The sequence below is a fragment of the Bufo gargarizans genome, chromosome 2, assembly GCF_014858855.1.
Source record: "Bufo gargarizans isolate SCDJY-AF-19 chromosome 2, ASM1485885v1, whole genome shotgun sequence".
NCBI classification, from domain to species: Eukaryota; Metazoa; Chordata; class Amphibia; order Anura; family Bufonidae; genus Bufo; species Bufo gargarizans.
In genome coordinates this window covers 165729377-165747689 of record NC_058081.1, presented here as the reverse complement: position 1 = coordinate 165747689, position 18313 = coordinate 165729377, and positions in this window count along the sequence as shown.

The window sequence follows — 18313 nt, the reverse complement described above, 5'->3', positions numbered from 1 at the left end:
GATGAAAACCGCAGCGTGTCGGATCTCACATTGCTAGTGTGAAACTAGCCTAGAAGAAAACTGACTTTGTTGCCCATAACAACTAATCATAGCACAATATATACCATACTTTCAGATTAAAAAGTCATACGTCAGTCATAGTTTATTCACTAATAAAATTACAAGAGCCTTATTTGTGACAGATTGTTTCAAGTAAACTATTGCTATGCCAGAAGTTGTACTGAAACTGTTGTTTTAATACCTCTACGTTATGAAGACCCCCAGCTGCTTGACCTAAGGATTAATTGACTTGTCTTTTCTGCAGTGTTCATGCTGTTTCCATAAATATTTAAAAGAAATCCAAAATCTAATTAATATGCTTATGGATGCTGCCAATTAAATAGAGGCTGATATGACAATGAGGGAAATCTATTAACAGGTAATAGGGGGTAATGTATCAAGATGCAAGTTTTTTACTTTCTTTTGAGTGTCTGCTTGAACTGAAGCCAATATTTGAAAACTTAACAAAATGTTGTATGCCATCTGTTAAATGTACTGCACATTGTGATTTCCCTGTCTAAAGTCTACTCATATTTATTACAAAGGTTTTGTCAGTTTGCACTCCACCAGGGGACAGGAGAACACTTGCAACTTTTACGTGATTTTTTGCAAGAAATCACAATGACAAATCTGGCTAAAGAAGTTGCTCTGCCCAAAAAACATTAGACTTCTCCTTAATAAATGCAATCTGCCAGGCATGGTGCAAACTACACTAAAAATGGCACAAACTCTTCATAAATTTGTCACAACGGCCTACTCCGTCGTCAAAACGGACAAAAACACTACCATTTTTATTACCCCTTTAATTTCTTCGGCACTGTTGTGAGTTGGAACACAATCATTAAAGGAGTTATGTCATGATGGATGTGAAAAAAATGAAAATCAGACATCAGATAGTACATGACAATACCTTTCTAACAAAGCTAGAACCTGTAGCGCATATGAGTTCAGAGATCGCCACATTCACTGCTGTAATTACAATGCTAGATTATCTTCAGCCTAACAGATCAGGGACATGTCCTTTTCTACTGAAGCTCTCTCCATGTAACTATCACGGAATATATGGCACATGGCAGTTGAAGATTGAAACTGAGCATCTTCGACCAGCCAAGTGAGAAGGACAAAAAATAATAAGGTAAAGAACAAACAGCAGGTGGCGCTATACAGATATATTTTATTAGATAACTCACTGGCTATAATACATTTTACAAACGCAAAAACACAAAATGCAATCGCACACTGCAACCAGCACTCTGCCCTGGATGTTGAATAAGGCATTGGTGTACATTTTGGCCAAAGCGTAATAAGCCACTCACCACGTCAAGGTCGCCTTCATGAGTGGTCCCTAACACTAGTTTCTACCTTTTATGGGCCATGACAGCCACACAAGTACCAACATGCATACTGAGCCCACTATATACTTCTCCTGGAGCCTAATGGCTACTGGTAGGTGCTATATAAGCAGACTCAGTTTTATACTGACTTTAAAACCAGCCTCCAGGGCATACTAACTGGTCAGGTGTGCATGACTGCTTGGAGATCGCCACGCCTCCAATATATACTACAAAGAAAAAATATGGGGGATTCAGCCCGCACAACCCCTAGCAGGTGCAGATTGCTATGGCGAAATACAGATACAAACGCAAAAACACAAAATGCAATCGCACACTGCAACCAGCACTCTGCCCTGCCTTTATGCTGGATGTTGAATAAGGCATTGGTGCTTATATAGCACCTACCAGTAGCCATTAGGCTCCAGGAGAAGTATATAGTGGGCTCAGCATGCATGTTGGTACTTGCATCCCTGGATCCCATGAAAGCGGGGTTAATAGCAGAGTGTGCTTGACGTGCATGCTGTACCTGCGCTCCCTGGACTTTGTGTGGCTGTCATGGCCCATAAAAGGTAGAAACTAGTGTTAGGGACCACTCATTAAGACGACCTTGACATGGTGAGTGGCTTATTACGCTTTGGCCAAAATGTACACCAATGCCTTATTCAACATCCAGCATAAAGGCAGGGCGTGTTGGCTCAAGTGCAAGACAACAAAGAAAGGGTAATTGCCTACGCCAGCAGATCCCTGAAGGTAGCTGAAAAGAATGACCAGAATTACAGTTCTTTCAACCTGGAGTTTCTTGCCTTAGTGTGGGCTGTGACCGAAAAGTTTAAAGACTATCTCGCTGCCACACCATTTGTTGCCTTCACGGACAATAATCCCTTGGCGCATCTGAATACAGCCAAATTAGGGGCACTGGAGCAAAGATGGGCCTCCCGCCTTGCCAACTATGACTTTACTGTGAAATACCGGGCAGGCCGCTCCAACGATAACGCTGATGCTCTGTCGCGGCTTCCCACTACAGAGGCCCCAGATGAACCAAAAGATGCCTGGGAAGAAGTGGAAATGCCAGCGTTCTACAATAAATTTACCCAGCAGGATAATATCCGTACAGAAGATCTCCCTGCTGCTGATCCTCCCTCATCAGATGGTCCTGAGTCCAGAGGCGATCAAGAAAGATGGGTTAAGCTCCAGTCCGAAAGTAGAGTCCTCGGGGAACTGCTTGACTTCCTTACCAGTGGAAAAGTCCCTGAGAGAATCCGTAGGAAGAGTGCAGACCCAGAACAAGCGAGACTGTGGAGACATCGCCACCAACTATTCCTTCAAAGAGGCCTGTTGCTCAGAAGGAGTCTGGATCCAGTGTCCTGTGATAGAGTGTACCAAATTCTCCTGCCACGTTGGGATGCCAGCCTGGTGCTGGATATGTATCACAACCAGTCCGGACACTTCGGTGTACAGAAGACTGAGGCCACCATTCGCAGAAGATTCTATTGTATTGGGATGAGAGAAGATATTGAGAAATGGTGCCGAGAATGCACTGCCTGTGCTGTGGGGCGAACTGAACACCATGACCAGAGGGCGCCTCTCCATCCGATTGTAAGTAAAACTCCTTTAGAACTTGTTGCTATTGACCATGTGAAGTTGGAGCCGAGTCGCTCAGGGTATACTTATGCCATGACTATTATTGATCACTTCACCAAGTTTGTCGTAGCAGAGCCTGTGAAAGACCTGACAGCCAAAACTACAGCGGAGGCGTTCTGGAAGCATTTCCTGCTGGCCTACGGCTGCCCAGAAAGGATCCTCACCGACCAAGGGTCTGCGTTTGAGTCGCAGCTGTTCCATGAGATGTGCCTGCTGCCTAACTGCCAGAAAGTCCGGACCACCGCTTATCATCCGTAAGGTAACGGACTCTGTGAAAAAATGAATAAGACTCTCATTGAAATGTTGAGAGCAGTACCCCCTGAGACGAGGGGTGATTGGCCTACTCTGTTGCCGCAGCTCATGTACACTTACAACACCATCCATTGTTCCACCGGTTACACCCCGTTCTATTTGATGTTTGGCCGACAAGGGAGATTGCCTGCGGATCACTCCCTGGGTGTACAAGTACCGGATGTGATCAACCCACTGCCCAGGACGGATTGGGTAGTGGAACACCAAAGGCGTCTCCTCAATGCTAAGGAGATCGTCCAGGAATGTATGGCGATTACTCAAGAAAGGCAGCAAAAAGACTTTGACCAGGCTGCCCATGCGGAACCCCTGGCTCTTGGAGACAAGGTGTGGTTGAAAAACAACCACCGGACCAGCAAGTTGGACAGCAAATGGGAAAGGATTCCCAATATTATTACTGCCATACCCAATGCTGCAGCACACATTTACCAAGTCTCCAGGGAAGGAGAAGGTTCCCAGATCGTTCACAGGAACCGTCTCAAGCCTTGTATAGAAGGAGAACCAGCGGCAGAGGATATGGAGCCTGAGCCTTCTGAAGTTGCCGGCTCCATCTATGGACCCTATGCAGGCTGTGGAGAACTTGATCCATGACAAAGAGCCGCTCCACTGGGCCCTCACGCCCTGGTTGAATTTAATGGTTCCTGCTCCTGTTCCTGTTAGCCCTCAGCCTCAGGACACCTTGCCCCAGAGAGCTCCTGAAGTAGCTCCAGAGGCAGTGGGCTCCTCTGACCTTCCTGAATCCAGGCAGGAAGAACCCCTGTCAGTAAGGAGGTCCACCCGTTCTACCAGGGGGCACCCACCTGGGAGGTTTGGAGACTACATTATGGGCCCAGGTAGCCCCTTACGGGAGACCCCTGTTTAACCCTTTTGCAAGCCGGGGTACGGACTCATTTATATGCCTTTGAGCCTCCCAGGACTTTTGTTTGTTTGCATTCTTATGGACTGTTTACAGTTAAAGTTTTATAATGGACTATCCTGGTTTATTGATACGCTGCACCAGGTCAGCGCCCCTGTTCCTTTACATTATCCTGAAAGAATCAAACAACGCCCCTTTTCACCACTCCTCTCAGTGACACTGTTTGCCATTGTTTATATTGTTATTGTGGTGATTGCTGGTATGCATGTTCTCATTTGTCTTTCAGGCTGCCGCTTCCAGATGGGCGGACCCTCCATGCTGCGCCGAGGTGTCGGAATATTTATGCTGTCTCCGATTGACAGTCTATATTATTTATGTGAATAAATTAAAATCGGTAATAAAGGAGATTCTAACTTATTATCATAAATATCAAGCTAAAACAAGCTCGTGATCTGCGTTGAATTGAAGACAAAACCCAGTTACAGACAAAATATATATGTAATTTATTAATACAATTTATAGTGCAAAATATATATATAATAAAATTGGCGATAATAAAATTCAATCAATGATATGTAAAATAGTGATAAAGACAAAAATAATTGAGAACATATCTATACACAATTATGCCTTCTTATAATAATACCCCTCAATTATATTAAAAATCAATTTAATACTTGATTTCTCTCAGCCGACAAATGTCCGATTAAACCCAGATCTGGTTTATCTTTTATCTATATAAATATATATTATCAACCATACTGGTCTAGAACTGAATTCAATTCCTTGGAGATAATACCGTGTTTTCACTAGTATATTTTCAATCTTCCTGTAGTGGATTAATTTTCAGGATGATGCTGCAGGTACACCGCAATCTTATTCCAAAACAGAAACTATACACAAGGTATGGTTAATTAAATATATATAGATATGTATTATATTAATTAATTATCCTATAAAATATAGGTAAGGTTATACTATACCAAAATGTCAGCTAGCAGAAATCAGTTTCAATGGTTCTAAGATGGCTGCCTCCAATGACTGAAAAGGTGGTCAGGGCTGGATCTGGTCTTTTGAAGATGATCGTCCCTTCAGGATGGTCTTTTGAAGATGGTCAGAGAGAGAGCTAGAGAGCTCTAGAGATCGATCCTTTCTGTCAGCCCATACCATCTTTTTATCCTATCTTAGAAAGGGCTTGGCCAAGTTTTATCATTAACTAGTGACCTCACTTTATAATCAATAGAACCTCCCTCTAGTATTTTACCCTAACACTAGATGGCACTAGTATTCCATACAAAAATCGAACCACTCGCTTATTTCTCTTTTTTTATACTAGCAATGAATGTTATCTAAGGTTTCAGACAAAACCTTGAGAAGATTTTGAATAGACAATGACTTTTATACTTGGTCAACTACCTTGTTTATCCTTAAATCTTTTGACCAGACCTAATTAAATCAAGATAAACAGGGCTATCTCAATTCATTGTTCTTGGAAGAGACAGGGTTTGTTCATGATCACCTGTGTCCACATTTCTCCATTCAAGAAAACCTCAAGGAAAGAAATAATTAATTTGTGTGTTACACTGAGAGAGATTCTAAAAATGACAGAGGAATTTGTACCTCGTTTCTAATCTTAAAACTGAATATAGCTATAAGGACCATACTCTTATATATATACTATATATTCAGCACACCTATTAAAATTGATAATATAAAATCAATCTACTCATACATTGATTCATATAAAACCACAAAGAAAGATTAGAGTCTTTCTATTCAGTAAAAATCATCAGAACTCAAATACATTGTCTTATCTAGGCAATTACATTTCATTAGACCTTGGGACATCTCCTTCTCACAAAAACAGACTTAGGTAAACACTTTGGTACATATCGTAAACCTTAGGTTAGCAATTTCAGAGTAAAAAAAAATAATCCTTAACTCATTCTGCCTTTTAAAATAAGACAAAATGGTTGTCCCTTAGGCTCATGTCCATACTCTTATATAGGCCTTATACTTATGGACTTTATTCATACCCAAAAGTTCTGACAGAGGACTGGCAACGTCATAGCGTGGGGGTATGTAGTGTCCCACTAGGTAAAGGTGGGCACTACACAAAGGGGTTAATGTGTTTACTGCCTTACTGTTATGTGTATGCATTTTCTGTGTTAACTGGGTGTCAGGCCCTGTCAGAGTGCAGTTTAGCCTCCCTAGTTATATATAGGACGGCCCAGACAGGGGATAGGCAGTGTATTCCAGGGGACTAGAGGAGTCACCTAGTCAGCCTAAAGCTCCTGAGGCTAAGGATAGCTCAGTTGAGATACCCCAGTAGTAGGAGAGCACCTCCTGGGAGAAACCTGCAGACACCTTTCCCATCCAGCAGTGAAGACAGCTAGGAAAAGAAGGTATTGTAACCTAGTCAAGTGCCAATACTGGAGGAAGGATTTTATACCAAGGATTTAAGCCAGCAATTAGGCATCCGGGCCTTGGAATCCAGCCAGCTAGAATAGCTGTGGGGATAGAGCAGCATTGCACTGCAAAGCATTAGTTGTATACCCTCCAAGTATCTTGCAAAATAGAAACCTGCTGTTACACAAACCTGCTGTGTATTTGGAACTGTAAGGGACTGCATTATCTTCTGTAACTGCATGTACAAAGTTGGACAGTTTCCATCAAGTAAAGCAACGTTTGGTTCATCAACTGTGTACTCATTTAATCCTCCTGCAAACCGGTGTGCCACCGTTACAGGCACTGGCGTCACGATCCTTAAAGGGACCTTACCTAAGGCACTCAAAACACCTACAACATCCAGGGCACCTCACATACCATCAGGCCTGGTCCCTATCTACAGAGTGTGCCCCAGACGAACTAGTGTCTGCCTCTCCTTTCACTGTTGCATGCCTGCCCAGGGTTCTCCTCAGAAAAGTGAGTAACCCTCGATTACCCATACCGTGACCTCACTGTCGCTAATACCCTGCAGGTCTGGCGTGCTGCATATCCACTTGCAAACTTGTGGCACTAATTGGCCTCAGTAATGACAAGTTCCCTCAAGTGGATGTCACTGGGTCACGTGCCACTTGGAGAACACTTCACCGCTGTGGCCAGACACTAGCTACAGCAGCATATGTAACCCCTGGCTGGCCAGACACTAGCTACAGCAGCGAGATGGACTTAAGGAACTGGAGCTGGTGGGGAGCAGGTAAATGTGCTTCACTCCACAGGTCCATTCAACCCATGGGAGATGCTTTTCAGTCCTTGCAAAAACACTTGTACATAAATGGGTTAAAGAAAAGGAAGGTGAATCTTCTACATCTTAATGTCTGAAAATAATGCACTGTGCAAACAACAGTGCTCATTCCTTATTAATGCTAATAGTAGAATTTTTTTATGAATATATATATACAGTATATATATATATATATATAAATATATATACACTCTGGCACAAGTTGTTCTTGGTCTCATCTGTCTATAGGATGTTGTTCCAGAACTGTGAAGGCTTTTTTAGATGTCGTTTGGCAAACTCTAATCTGGCCTTTCTGTTTTTGAAGCTCACCAATGGTTTACATCTTGTGGTGAACCCTCTGTATTCACTCTGGTGAAGTCTTCTCTTCATTGTTGACTTTGACACACATACACATACCTCCTGGAGAGTGTTCTTGATCTGGTCAACTGTTGTGAAGGGTGTTTTCTTTACCAGGGGAAGAATTTTTTATCATCCACCACAGTTGTTTTCTGTGATCTTCCGGGTCTTTTGGTGTCACTGATGCGTTCCTTATTTTTAAGAATGTTCCAAACAGTTGTTTTGGCCATGCCTAATGTTTTTGCTATCGCTCTGATGTTTTGTTTTTTTTTGCCTAATGATGGCTTGCTTCACTGAGAGTGACAGCTCTTTGGATCTCATCTTGAGAGTTGACAGCAACAGATTCCAAATGCAAATAGCACACTTGAAATGAACTCTGGACCTTTTATCTGCTGTTTGCAATTGGGATAATGAGGGAATACACACACATATGCAAACTGTTGTAATTCCTACACCGTTCACCTGATTTGGATGTAAATACCCTCAAATTAAAGCTGACGTTCTGCAGTTAAAGCACATCTTGTTCGTTTCATTTCAAATCCATTGTGGTGGTGTATAGAGCCAAAAATGTTAGAATTGTGTCAATGTTCCAATATTTATGGACCTGAGTGTATATTATGCTGCATTAAAGTATTAGATCAACCCGAATGTTATGATTTGTGCCATTTATGTGTACACCTTGCTATTACTTTAAATATAGTATATTATTACAGTATCTTATTACAAGTAGCCTGAAATATACGATACAAATGGCGTGATTATTAGCAATTGAAAGCTTAAAAAGACCCTTTCATGGTTTTGTATTAATGGAGATAAATACCTTTACTTGCGGGGTACCCAAGCCCCCCCCCCCCCCCCCCGCTGATGCTGCCACCATGCCTGATTTTTTAAAATATCGCTCCTGCGCCCCCGCTGTGCCGCCCCGCAGCTTTCACTCTCAGTATCCTAATACTGAGCATCGGTACGGGGAGGAGGAGACGCCAGGGTTTCTCAATGGGCGTCTCCTTCTCCCTGGCTGTGCCGCGATCCAATCATCCAATCACAGCAGAGAGCGTCACAGCCAGGGAGAAGGTGAGTTTTTTTTTCTCCCTGGCTGTGGTGCTCTGCGCTGTGATTGGATCGCGGCACAGCCAGGGAGAAGGAGACGCCCATTGAGAAACCCTGGCGTCTCCTCATCCCTGTACCGATGCTCAGTATTAGCATACTGAGAGTGAAAATTGCGGTGGGGGCACAACATCGCATAGGATGAAATTTAAAAAAATTAGGCAGGGTGGCAGTATGAGCGGTGGGGTACCCCGCAAGTAAAGGTATTTATCTCCATTAATACAAAACCATGAAAGGTCCTCTTTAAAGCCTTTTCGGTCCAGCAACTATCAAATATCAAGCCACGTAATTATCCTAACAGGCCATACATATTCGCTTTTCATATGTTTCAGGGTTGCATTGATTTACAAGAGAAATAAATTCTTTCTAGAATGAAAGTTAATTTACATCCTTGTCAAGAGGCTTTATATCACTACTACAGTGCTTCTGCTCAATATATTGATTGTGAATACAAAAGAGCGTATTATTTGCAAGACGGATTTACGTCTGCACATACCTTCGAGGTGCAATACACTAATCACCCTTAAGACCTCTTTGGCATCTTGGAGCAATAATACATCTACAAAAGTTGCTATTTTTTTCTTGTACTGCATCTTGAGCATAAATTCAGCCCAAATGGAAAAGCCCTGATGTCACATTTACATACTAATGAGATTTTGAGGCAGAATTTCTCCGTGGATGCATACAGGTTGAACTGCATTATTAAATTAGTATAGGAGGACTATAAAAAAAGAGAAAATAAGTAAGTAAAAGTAAAGAAGAGACCAAATTAATCACTGATACCCTAAGATTGGGGCATTTAGGTATGCCATAGGCATGATGAGTCATTGAGAGTGCCCAAAGGGCTTTTAACAAGTAAAGATGCACAGTCCAGCATCCTTACAATCACATGTAACTATCTCTGATTAATTCAAACTCTTGAAGGACACATAATTATTTATAAGGAAAGGGTTACAAAATTAGAAGCATAGAAGGCATACAAACATACTAATAATACATTGTACAACAGCCACAGTAGTATTTTCCTTTACCATTGCCTACTTACAGAAATGAAAACAGAAGACCTGATTTGTTCCTGGCACATATTGACAGGGCAGTGTCACCATACAAGCATCTGTCAGTGCCAGGTTTGCCAACATCTAGCAGTTTTTCTTTAACTACTTCCTAACTGTGATGCCAACAGTCAGTGCCCACCAGCATAGCTCCTCTCCCAGCAGGCATAGCCAATAGAGTACTCACCCTCCCTGCTGCCCCATAAGTAGGATATATATTTATAGATCAGCAAATACGATCAGCATTATTCTGAAACCAAGCTGTAACAAGCATAACTAAGTAATAGTGCCTCATTTAGAGATGAGCGAATCGAAGTTGAAGAAGTGGAATTTGATCCGAATTTCAGGAAAAATTTGATTGCACCGAAGTCGAATTTCCTCACGCTTCGTGGTAATGAATCACATTTTTGCCTAAAATGGCTGCTGCACATGTTATGACATGGAGCAAAGAACTTTGGGAACGAGGGATCACCCACAATGCCATGCATGCAGCCAATCAGCAGCCAGCCAGCCCCTGTGATATCACAGCTGTATAAATAGCCTCAGACATATTGGATTCAGACATTTTCCAGTGTACGTGTACTTAGTGCAGGGAGAGACATGACAGGCGCTAGGGACAGTATTAGGAAAGACTTTATTGTGCTGAAAAAACATTTACAAATTCAGGGAAAGATCATTCAAGGTAAAGGCAAAGGATAGGGAGTCATTATCTACACTATAAAAGGAACACAGGGTTGAATAGGGCAGTGTACAGCCTGGGTAATAGGATTGATTCTGTTACACTTTGCTGCACTAATTGGGGACCCAAATTGCTGTTATACTGCTGATTTTAGGTTTGCACTATATGATGAATTAGTAATTGTTATTGGGGTGCAAGTGCTGTGAGAATACAACCATTTACGAGGTGTATTAATAGGAACAATACGTATGTCTTATTAGCCGTTTTGCGGTGAACATGCATTTCTTTATAGACATTTTTGTGGTGTATTAAGAAAAAAAGGAAGTCTTATTAGCCGTTCAGCGATGAACGTACATTGTTTTATAGACATTCTTGTGGTGTATTAAGAAAAAAAAGTACATCTTATTAGCCATTCATCAGTGAACCTACATTGTTTTATAGACATTTTTGTGGTGTATTAATAAGAAAAAAACCTACAATATATTAGCTATTCAGCGGTGAACGTACATTGTTTTGTGGTGTATTAATAAGAAAAAAACATACGTCTTATTAGCTGTTTTGCTGTGAACGTGCATTTCTTAATAGACATTTTTCTGGTGAATTAATAAGAAAAAATAGTACGTCTTATCCATTTAGCGGGGAACGTACATTGTTTTATAGGCATTTTTGTGGTCTATTAATCAGAAAGAATAGTGCGTCTTATTAGTAATTTAGCGGTGAATGTACATTGTTTTATAAAAAAATTTATGGTGTAATAATAAAAAAATTGTACACCTTATTAGCAGTTCAGCAGTGCACGTACACTGTTTTATAAATATTTTTGTGGTAATGATAAGTGTGGCGATGTGAACAGGAAAGTATATGGTAAAGTCCTGGAAGGGGTGAATATATCACCCAGGTTCCTCAACTGGGTGAAGTAAGTAAGATCCAGAATGGTGCTGGCTTCAGCAAATATAGTTGCTGAAGCTATTTTCTTTAGTAGTTTATGGGCTGGATTTTATTGGACTGGGGAAGGTAGGCTTGATAGCGGGACCTCCCCAGTCCACCCCATTCCAGGGCATGTTTCCCCCTAGACTGAGCGATCTCCAGGTGTAGCCATCTGCGATCATTAAGGGGAAATAAAACCTGTCCCAGGCTGTCAGTCTGGGGGAAGTGATGTCTGGAGATAAGTCCAGGAGGCTGACTGCTGTCCTGACTAAAGAAAAACCCTGATGCCCTGAGTGACCTGTGTTTTATAGGTGAGGCAGATACTATCTGTATTATTTAGTGCTCAGATGAGCAGGATTTGTTTTTGTTTTTATTTTTTTTCCAAAAGTGTAAAGGCTATTTATTTCTTCTGTTTGTGCCACAATAAAGTGAAACCTGATTTGAACTTTATCCTGTTGTCTGCACCAGAATCTATCACCGCCGGCCTGCTTCAGAGAGCAATCCCTGACATAAGAAAAAACCTACGTCTTATTGGCCATTCAGCGGTGATCATATGTATTAATAAGAAAAAAATAGTACTTCTTATTAGCCGTTCAGCTGTGAATGTACATTGTTTTATAGACATTTCTGTAGTGAATTTCCAAGAAAAAAAAACCTACATCTTATTAGCTGTTTTGCAGTGAATGAGCATTTCTTTATAGACAATTTTGTGGTGTATTAATAAGAAAAAATAAGTTTGTCTTATTAGCCATTTTGCAGTGAACTTACATAGTTCTAATGGCATTTTTGGGGTGTTTTAATTTACTTTTAAATTTACTTTAATTCTTTTATTTTTCAGTATGTCAGACAGACAAGTGACAGGCCCTTTAACCCCTTAAGGACACATGACGTACCGGTACGGCATGTTTCCCGAGTCCTTAAGGACACATGACGTACCGGTACGTCATGTGTTGTTCCGATCACTGCCGCCCGGCCGGCTGTAATCGGAACAAGGTTCCTGCTCAAATCATTGAGCAGGCACCTCGGCTAAATGCGCGGGGGGGGTCCCGTGACCCCCCCATGTCCGTGATCGCAATTCAGACCTGCGGTTTGTTGCGATTCCTGCAGTTTCTGATCCCCGCGGTCCCCCGCCCGCCTCCCATTGAATAATCGTTGGTGGACAGTGGGTATACCAGCACATTGCTGACACCCTGGTATGAACGGCTGACATCGGTGATGCAATCTCAGCCGTTTAACCCTTTCCATACAGCGGTCCGTACGGACCGCTGTATGGAAAAGGTTAACAGCTCAAGGAGCTCCCTACCTCTCCCATCGGGGGGCTGCTGTGCCTTTGCAGCCCTCCGATGGGAGAGGGAGAGAGCTCCCAGACAGCCCCGCGCAAGCCCCGTCCTCACCCTTCCCCGTCTGCGAAGTTCTGGCAGACGGGGAAGGTTCCCATGGCAACAGGACGCCTTCTCAGGCGTCCTGCTGTCCATGGTGCTGAACAGATCTGTGCTGAAGGCATAGATCTGTTCAGTGTAAGTAAAATACAGTGCATTACCCTATATAGAGTACTGTACTGTATTATACAGACACCAGACCCACTGGATCTTCAAGAACCAAGTGGGTCTGGGTAAAAAAAAAAGTAAAAATAAGTGAAGAAAGTAAAAATCAAAAGACACATTATCACTGATTAAAAATGAAAAAAAAAAAATTCCCTACACATGTTTGGTATTTCCGCGTTTTAGTAACGACCTGATATATAAAACGGTCATGTTACTTTACCCGAACGGTGAACGCCATAAAAATAAAAAACTATGATGAAATTGAAATTTTGCCCACCTTACTTCCCAAAAAAAGGTAATAAAAGTGATCAAAAAAGTTGCTTGTACGCCAAGTTTGTAACAATCAAACCGTCATCTCATCCCGCAAAAAATCAGACCCTACTTAAGATAATCGCCCAAAAACTGAAAAAACTATGGCTCTTAGACTATGGAAACACTAAAACATCATTTTTTTTGTTTCAAAAATGAAATCATTGTGTAAAACTTACATAAATTTAAAAAAGTATACATATTAGGTATTGCCGCATCCGTATCGGCTGTCTCTATAAAAATATCACATTACCTAACCCCTCAGATGACCACCGTAAAAAAAAAAAAAAAAAAACGGTGTAAAAAAAGCCATTTTTTGTCATCTTACGTCACAAAAAGTGTAATAGCAAGCGATCAAAAAATTCATATGCACCCCAAAATAGTGCCAATCAAACCGTCATCTCATCCCGCAAAAAATGAGACTCTACTTAAGATAATCTTCCAAAAACAGAAAAAACTATGGCTCTTAGACTATGGAGACACTAAAACTTTTTTTTTGTTTTTAAAATGAAATCATTGGGTAAAACTTACATAAATTAAAAAAATTGTATACATATTAGGTATTGCCGTGTCCGTGACAACCTGCTCTATGAAATTACCACATGATCTAACCTGTCAGATGAATGTTGTAAATAACAAAAAAAAAGGTGCCAAAAAAGCTATTTCTTGTTACCTTGCCGCACAAAAAGTGTAATATAGAGCAACCAAAAATCATATGTACCCTAAACTAGTACCAACAAAACTGCCACCCTATCCCGTAGTTTCTAAAATGGGGTCACTTTTCTGGAGTTTCTACTCTAGAGGTCCATCAGGGGGGCTTCAAATGGGACATGGTTTCAAAAAAAAACAGTCCAGCAAAACCTGCCTTCCAAAAACCGTATGGCATTCCTTTTCTTCTGCACCCTGCCGTGTGCCCGTACAGCATTTTACGATCACATATGGGGTGTTTCTGTAAACTACAGAATCAGGGCCATAAATAATGAGTTTTGTTTGGCTGTTAACCCTTGCTTTGTAACTGGAAAAAAAATATTAAAATATCTGCCCTGAATACCTTGAGGGGTGTAGTTTCTTAGATGGGGTCACTTTTATGGAGTTTCTACTCTAGGGGTGCATCAGGGGGCTTCAAATGGGACATGGTGTCAAAAAACCAGTCCAGCAAAATCTGCCTTCCAAAAACCAAACGGCGCACCTTTCACTCTATGCCCCGCTGTTTGGCCGTACAGTAGTTTACGGCCACATATTGGGTGTTTCTGTAAACGGAAGAGTCAGGGCAATAAAGATACAGTCTTGTTTGGCTGTTAACCCTTGCTTTGTTAGTGGGAAAAAATGGGTTAAAATGGAAAATGAGGCAAAAAAATTAAATTCTCAAATTGTATCCCCATTTGCCAATAACTCTTGTGCAACACCTAAAGGGTTAATGAAGTTTGTCAAATCAGTTTTGAATACCTTGAGGGGTGTAGTTTATAGAATGGGGTCATTTTTGGGTGGTTTCTATTATGTAAGCCTCGCAAAGTGACTTCAGAGCTGTAGTGGTCCCTAAAAATTGGGTTTTTGTAAATTTCTGAAAAATTTCAAGATTTGCTTCTAAACTTCTAAGCCTTGTAACATCCCCCAAAAATTAAATTTAATTCCCAAAATAATTCAAACATGAAGTAGACATAAGGGGATGTAAAGTCATCACAATTTTTGGGGGTATTACTATGTATTACAGAAGTAGAGAAACTGAAACTTTGAAATTTGCTAATTTTTCCAAATTTGGGGTAAATTAGGTATTTTTTTAAGCAAAAAAAAAATGTTATTTTTTACTTCATTTTACCAGTGTCATGAAGTGCAATATGTGACGAAAAAACAATCTCAGAATGGCCTGGATAAGTCAAAGCGTTTTAAAGTTATCACCACTTAAAGTGACACTGATCAGATTTGCAAAAAATTGCCTGGTCCTTAAGGTGAAATAAGGCTGTGTCCTTAAGGGGTTAAAGGGAACGGCAGTAGCCCAAATGTTTCTAGTGCAGGCACAAGTAGCAGCAGAAGAAGGTGGGGGTGGCAGCAGGAGTCGCAGCGAGAGGCCTGAGCACCCAGTGTCTAGCGGTTGTGTCTTGACCAGCAACCCAGCAGTGCTTGAGTGGTTGACTCAGCCTTCTACTTTGTTGCAAGTGACATCAGACACCCCCAGCCAAGAGTCGTGGGTACTTCTGACATGGGGCTTCGTTTATTTGGCCTGTGAGCAGGCCCTGTGCCCCGACCTGTCCTCAACCTGCCTCTGTCATTTTCTGTCCCCTCCATTTGAGAAGTATTATATGCCGTAGGCTCTGCTCCACTTTTTAGTGAGGACGAGCTACTAGAGGACAGTCAGCAGCTAATGCCCAGCCAAGATCTGGAGGAGACATCTGTTGCTTCCTCCGGTAGACGAGCAAGCAGTGATGACAGTCATGTGGGAACTGGTGTTATGAGCGGTCAGTCTCCTTGCCCTGAGACCATTGAGAGGGACATCAGTGACTTACAGACAGTAGCGGATAATGATGATGATGTAGCCGCTTCATCATCATTAGGAGAAGAGGGTGGAAGCTTGCGCATGAGGCAGCGGCTGACCCAGCAGCGTGGTAGCTTGGCCATGAGTCAGCAGGGTGGCAGCAGTGAAAGGTTGGGAGCCGAACGTGCCAGGGGTAGACCACCCACTTGGCAGGAGGCTAACTGCTCAGAAAGTAGCGGTGCAGGGGTTCATCGAGGTAGCAGAAGCAGGCAGTCAGTGCGGAGTGTTGGGGGGAAAATGCAATATATAGGAGGTAAACATGGCCATGTGCCGAATCTGTTGGCAGAAAGTGAAGCATGGCCAGGGTGCCAATGTTGGCACCACGAACCTGCGTCAACACATTCAGCATCACCATAAAGTGGCTTGGGAGAACCGTGGTGCTAATGTAGTGGTCCAGCCTTCCGCAGCAACAGCAGCATCACCCAGCGGCCCTCACCCGATTTCATACAGTCAAGGCTCCACCACCTCAGCCGAAGCTAGCTGCCTATCCTTCCCATCATCTTCTGATCCTGATGCTCCTGCTCCTCCTACTCCTCGTCAGTCATTTAGTCAGCAATTGATTACCAAAGCGATTGCCAAAAGACAACAGTATGCATGTACTCATCCAAAGGTGCCGAAGCTGAACGTGCTCCTGGCCAAGTTGCTGGTGCTGCAGTCCCTCCCTTTTAAAGTGGTGGACTCTGCACCTTTCTAAGAACTGATGGCTTGTGACGAGCCGAGGTAGAGAGTCTCAAGCCGTCATCTCTTTGCGAAAAAGGCAGTACCAGCCCTGCACACCTATGTTGAACAGAAAGTGGGCCAGTCCTTGAGCCTGTCAGTGTCTGCCAAAGTGCACGGCAGCACCGACGTGTGGAGCTGAGGACCCAGTGGGTAAATGTGGTTCCTGCCCAGCTACACCAGCAATTTGGTCACATGATGCCGCTGCCGCCTCCACGTTCTCACGCCGTAGGTCCTGCAACAATTTCCGCCTCTGCCTCCTCATCCTCTACCATGTCCTCAGCCTCCACTGCAGGGACAATTCACAGTGCTCCTCCAGCATGCCACATCTGCAGGACATGGCAATATCACGCTGTTCTGCACCTAGTTTGTCTGGGAGAACTAACTCACACAGGGTAGGAACTAGTGTTGAGCGAGCATGCCTCGGCACATAGTGGTACTCGGCCAAGTACCGCATGTACTCTAGCACCATGCTCAAGTCTCCATCGCACACATTTCACGGCTGCTAAGTAGCCAATAAACATGCAGGTAAGTACTGCCCTCACTGTAATGCCAGTAGCCATGTTGCCAGAACACGTCATCAGGTGCATTATATCGCACACAATGACGCATGTTTGGCTCATTTGCAGTCAGGGAGAGCTGCGCTTCAGAAGGGACAGAGAGTGTAGGGAGTCTGATCGCAATCAATTCAGTAGAAAAAGTTTCATAGACCCCAAAGTCCTTTTAAGGACTAGTGTGTGTGGTGGCAGGTTGGCAGTATTTTAGAGCTACAGTAAAAAAATAAATTCCAAGAATTTTCAATACTTATTCTATAGAGGCTGTCTACAGTGACTAGAGACATCTGTCTAATACCTTCTGTGTGTCAGGGCCAGAGATTGGAGAAATATAACTGAAAATGAATATATTTTACTATCATTTTAAGTATTTTTTATATAGAGGGTGTCTGCAGTGACTAGAGACATCTATCCAATACCTTCTGTGTGTCAGGGCCAGAGATTGGAGAAATATAACTGAAAATGTATATGTTTTTTCCATCATTTTCAATACTTTTTCTATAGAGGGTGTCTGCAGTGACTAGAGACATCTGTCCAATACCTTCTTTGTGTCAGGACCAGAAATTGGAGAAATATAACAGAAAATTAATACATTTTGTCCATCATTTTCAATAATATTTATATAGAGGGTGTCTGCAGTGACTAGAGACATCTGTCCAATACCTTCTGTGTGTCAGGGCCAAAAATTGGAGAAATATAACTGAAAATTAATATATTTTTGCCATCATTTTTAATACTTTTTATATAGAGGGTGTCTGCAATGACTAGAGACATCTGTCCAATACCTTCTGTGTGTCAGGGCCAGAGATGGAAGAAATATAACTGAAATTAATATATTTTTCCTTAATTTTCAATAATGTTTCTATAGATGGTGTCTGCAGTTACTAGTGACATATAGTACAGACCAAAAGTTTGGACACACCTTCTCATTAAAAGAGTTTTCTTTATTTTCATGACTATGAAAATTGTAGATTCACACTGAAGGCATTAAAAATATGGATTAACACATGTGGAATTATATACATAACAAAAAAGTGTGAAACAACTGAAAATATGTCATATTCTAGGTTCTTTAACCACTTCAGCCCCGCTAGCTGAAACCCCCTTAATGACCAGGCCACTTTTTGCACTTCTG